The sequence below is a fragment of the Montipora foliosa genome, chromosome 8, assembly GCF_036669935.1.
Source record: "Montipora foliosa isolate CH-2021 chromosome 8, ASM3666993v2, whole genome shotgun sequence".
NCBI classification, from domain to species: domain Eukaryota; kingdom Metazoa; phylum Cnidaria; class Anthozoa; order Scleractinia; family Acroporidae; genus Montipora; species Montipora foliosa.
In genome coordinates this window covers 5,719,801-5,724,800 of record NC_090876.1, presented here as the reverse complement: position 1 = coordinate 5,724,800, position 5,000 = coordinate 5,719,801, and the positions used below count along the sequence as shown (strand labels likewise).

The 5,000-nt window shown below is 38.7% G+C and overlaps 1 long non-coding RNA gene across 1 annotated transcript; it reads right to left on the bottom strand.

Annotated features, from left to right (window-relative positions):
- Positions 1 to 1,793: 1,793 nt before the first annotated feature.
- On the bottom strand, positions 1,794 to 3,423 carry LOC138012806 (uncharacterized). The gene is made up of 3 exons (XR_011125081.1): positions 3,127 to 3,423; positions 2,754 to 2,804; positions 1,794 to 2,665 (listed from the first exon to the last, which is right to left on the bottom strand). It is a non-coding gene; the product is annotated as an uncharacterized lncRNA (long non-coding RNA).
- Positions 3,424 to 5,000: the final 1,577 nt, after the last annotated feature.

Genomic DNA, 5,000 nt, shown 5'->3' with positions numbered 1-5,000 from the left:
ACTTGGAGATAAATTTTCATTTTTCTCCCCTAAATTAAGTGCCGCTAATACCGGTTTCATTCCTGAGGGACTGCCACACCTTTGTCATATTAAAAAGCTTGGAACAGTTGCGAAGTGATCGCAAGAACGTGAGTTTATGTTTTTACAAGACGTTCTCGTTGCCGTTCCCGTCGTCGTTTCTAAAGCTCCCGAAGTTCCCTAATGAAGCGACGGCTTGAACAGAACTCAAACTCATGATTGCGCAACTGCACTGCACTCTCTCTACCATCTAAGTTATCAAGCCCGTTGGGCGGTGTCTACAAAACGAAGACCGAAGAGCCAAAAACGAAGACTTGAATCTCAACTAATTTAAGAAATGTTAAAACATGCTGAAAGAAATTGTTCGGCGCTAAAACAATAAAATCAATACGGTCTTCGTTTTGTAGAAATGCCCCACCTCAAACTACAAAACGAAGACCCTCGCTAAAAGCGCTTTATTTCCACTGGGACTTTTGTCACCGAAAGAAGGTTATCCTCTTTGACTTAATAGTCTCACACAAAGAACGGTGGATGTATCCCGTCACTGGTGATTGGTCAAATTGCAGACCTTCCCGTCAAGAAACCGTGAGATACTACCACGCGGCGAAAAAGTGTGTAACTAACAAATTTACTTACTTTTCAGTGGACTACATTGAAATCCCCAATGATATTAAACATAGCCTTCGAGATTCACACAAGAAGTATCTCACAAGCGAGTTTGGGTTGACGTTCGACTAAGACCTGACACTGCGTTCCTAGCTGCGAAAATAAAGCTTTTTGCGAGGATCTTCGTTTTGTAGTTTGAGGGGGGCATTTCTACAAAACGAAGACCCTATCGATTTTATTGTTTTAGCGCCGAACAATGCGTTTTAGCACGTTTTAACGGTTCTTAAATTAATTGAGATTCAAGTTTTCGTTTTTGGGTCTCCCTTTTTGGGTCTTCAGTCTTCGGTATTCGGTCTTCGTTTTGTAGGCACCCCCCGTTGGGAGCTGGTCACTTTCAAGTTCATATTGGTTGCGGTTGCTTTAGGGAGTTAACAGTACTGTTAAATCAAGTTCTATTGTTCAGTGTTCCCCTAGGGATTCAAAACACCAGAGAGTTAACATTGGTCGCGGTCACACTTAGAGAAACGCAGTATAACACAAAGTGTTGACACTACTCCAGTGTCCACTCTCTGGTGTTTTGAATCCCTAGGGGAACACTGAACAACAGAACTTGCTTTAACACTAGTGTTAACTCCCTAATGCGACCGCAACCACTAGAGTAGTTTCAACACCAGTGTTACACTGTGATTCTCTCAAGTGTGACCGCAACCATGATCTCCAGTGATAGATGAATGTGTGAATTACATAAATGTAGTTCAAATCATAGTTAATAGAGGGGACTGGTTTTGAAGCTCGGCAAACATCAAAGGAGCAAACAAAGATGCCAAGATTTTGATTGGAAAGTCCACGACCGTGCACAGTCTTTTGCTTTGCGGTCATACACTTTGCATGAATTACGTAACCAACACTTTTCTATTGGTTATTTCCTCAATACGGAGTAAATAACTATTGTGTTTTCTGCACTGTCAAGGCCAAAAAAGAGAACAAAAACCTACAACAAAGAAATTTGTCGGGTTTCATAACCATTCCCCTCTATTAACTATGTTCAAATATATGACAGCACCTCCCATTTGTGGTCCTTATCTGAGGAGACTAAAGATTGTTAGGGCGCGTTCGATTGACCGTATTCCGGAATAGGAATAAACGGAATAGAAGTTAGAAATCCTGCGTTTTTACGGAGATTCACATTTATTTAAACTTGTCAAACACCTGTTAAAATGCTATTTTAAACATATCTTTATTATTTAGATCACCTTTGTGATGGGAATGTGTGATCTGTTGACTTGAACTCAACTTAGAAATTGTTGATGAAAAGTTTAATTTTACGGAGCTGTGTTACCAAAGCATAGTTAATGCAATGGTTATGAAACTCCACAAGTCTTCTTGTTACTCTTGTCAAAACGCCAGACATAGCGTTTTAAATCATCACTCCACACATTTTTATTCCGGTCAATTGAGCGCACCCTTAGTATTCTGTACTTTCTCAAATCCCATAAAAACGATGCCTATGCAATTTTTTTAGAGGGGGAGGGGGGGGGGGGTAAAAGAGGTGCATAATGGGATTTGAGAAAGTAGTGAATGGTTGGGTGGGAGATTAATCCTCCACCTCCCGCACTGTACTGCAGTCCAATGCACGACCAACTGAGCACATTGCTTGGACCAACACTCCGTATCTTTAGATACCTTAGGAGGACTCACTGCCATTGCACTGACATCTGCCTTTCCAGTTACAACATTCCCACTGTTCAAAAAGCGTTGGTGCAAAAGTTTCTATTTCAGTTTAGTGAGATCAAATTAATATAGACTGAATTCAGCCGCCTGAATCACTTTCTTAATCTCTTCACCTACAGAAGAACAACTTCAGTATAATACAATTTTTGGCAATCTACGTTTGAAAAATCCCAAACAATTTGTCAGTCCTTCGAGCCAAATTACCACCATGTTCCATATATACCCGTTCAGCATACTCAGATGCAATCTGCGAAATTTCCTCCGATTGAAGTCCAACTATTGATCCAACTTTACTGGATGATAGTTCACCCTGAAAATAAATAATACCGGTAATCATTTGATTATTGTTCACAGAAAATGAACGTTATCTACACAAATGAATCCCCTCACTGCCTTACCTCTTTTCCTTCCATAACAGAAATTCCCTTCAGCAATGATTTTAGACGTTTCTGGAACAAACAAAAATATGACAACATTGTTTGGGAAAAACTAAAACTTCGGTACGGCTACATTATGAAATTTCAAGCAATTGGATTTTTTTCAAATCAAGATAACACTAAATATAACAATTGTTCTTTATAAAATATAAAAAATAGCGGTGTGCAAAACACGTGTCAACATGTCACAGTGATTCAGATCGGAGGAGCACATGTAGTTGTGAAGTGTCTCTGTTCGGTGGTAGATCGAGCTAGAGTATCCACCAGAGACGGATTTAAACTAGTAGCAACCATATGCAACCCTAGCTGTCAGCATTTTACACGAGTACAATACCTAGCTGCTCCACCACATATTCATCTTCTTCACTTGCCAATTCTGCATGACTTCATTTTTCCAGGGATGGCTGCCGCCGCAGCCTTTTTCTTCTCAACTTGTTCCTTTTCCTAAGGAAAAAGGAAGTAATAACAATGGCATTTACATGTATATACATTCTCATCACATTCTCGGCATTTACATGTATATACATTCTCGTGGTATATACATATCTCTACTGGCTGCAACAGAGAGAATACAGAGACTAGTACAATGACTACCGCTTCAGTTTTCATTTATCCTTCATCCTACTTTCACAGACTGCCTGTGGGTTCTATTCTACATTTGCAACTGAGCAGCTCCCAGGTTGCTTGACTCCCCGGCTCATCTGTAGAGCCATTTGCAGCACAATCACATGGTCATCAGCTGAAATCCTTTTTTTTCAACTGTGAAGATCGTTCGTTAAGAAAATCATGATTGTCTCTTAATTATTGACTTACTTTGTCTCTATGCTCTTTGCTAAATCCATACTGCTTGTGCAATTTTAACAAATTGAATACAAATTTAGCACAGGTAAATAAAAAAAACAATGGAAAAGAGAAAGAATGGGCTCCTACTTTGGAGGTTATGGAATGTGACTGTGTAGCCACAGATGATTTTATTTTACAAAAAAACTTAAAACAGTAATATTGTTTCAATAGACCAATTTCGATATATTAAAATTCAGTCCTAAACAAAAGGCATCATCACAAGGCTCTCTGAGGGGAATAAACTCATACAAATCCTTATATTTATTCCCCAGAGCCTCAAGATGATGCCTATTGTTTAGGACTGAACTTTTAATATATCAAAATTGGTCTATTGGTTTTAGACCATTCCAAAGAGTTAAAGATCATTGACATTCAATCAAGGTGGAAAGAGAATCTCCATCATGACCTGTGCTCCTCAGGAAAATGGATGACCACTCCATGCATCATAGTAAAATGAATAATCATTGTTATATTGTATGGGTGGTTTTCATGTAACATCATTGCTGCCACATTGGTTGGCAAAACCAAAAGATCTCTCATTGGCTCGATCCTCTAGTTTGTCTACCAGAAATAATTATTGTACATTAAATAAATAAATAAATAAATAATATTATTGTTATCCGAGTCTCTAGAGATTGGTTGCAAACCGTGTATTGTAGTTGACGACACATGCAACAAATGTTGAAGCGTGTGTTGTCTGCTTGTAGAAACTGAAAAACAATAACTTGATGAATGATGTTCAAGTAACAGAAACCTGTTGAACAGAACATAGCTCATCTCTATTTCCATCAACTTTTTTCAACAATTTCCAGTCTGTTGAATGGCTTACTTTAGCATCCAACATTACATGTATATGATACACAGTTCAACATTTGTTGACCAACATTTAAACGTTGGACTGCATGTCGTCAGGTTAAGGACGGTGCATACTATTGTTATTGCGCATACGTCCTGCGCATCTCGAGATACTCGGATTTCCTATGGCTGGTGCTTATTAATACAGGGATATTTTGGCACCAGGTTCAAAACTATGCGGTGGAAGCAGAACTTAGTATCTCGGTATCCAAAAAGGAAACTGGGGGTAACCGCGCAAAAATACCTTTGAATTAGTAGACACCGCCCTAAGAGGAGATAACCTTTGTAATGTGAATGTGTGATCTGTTGGCTTGAACTGAATTTAGAAATTGTTGATTAAAAGTTTGATTTTACGGAGCTGTGTTATGAAAGTATAGTTATTGCATGGAGATGGTTATAAACCTTCACAAGTCTTGTTATTAATTTTCATGTTTTTGTCTGTATTTTTAGCCTTGACTGTGCACAAAACACACCTTCTTTTGAGAAGATAACCAATCAAATCTTTCGATT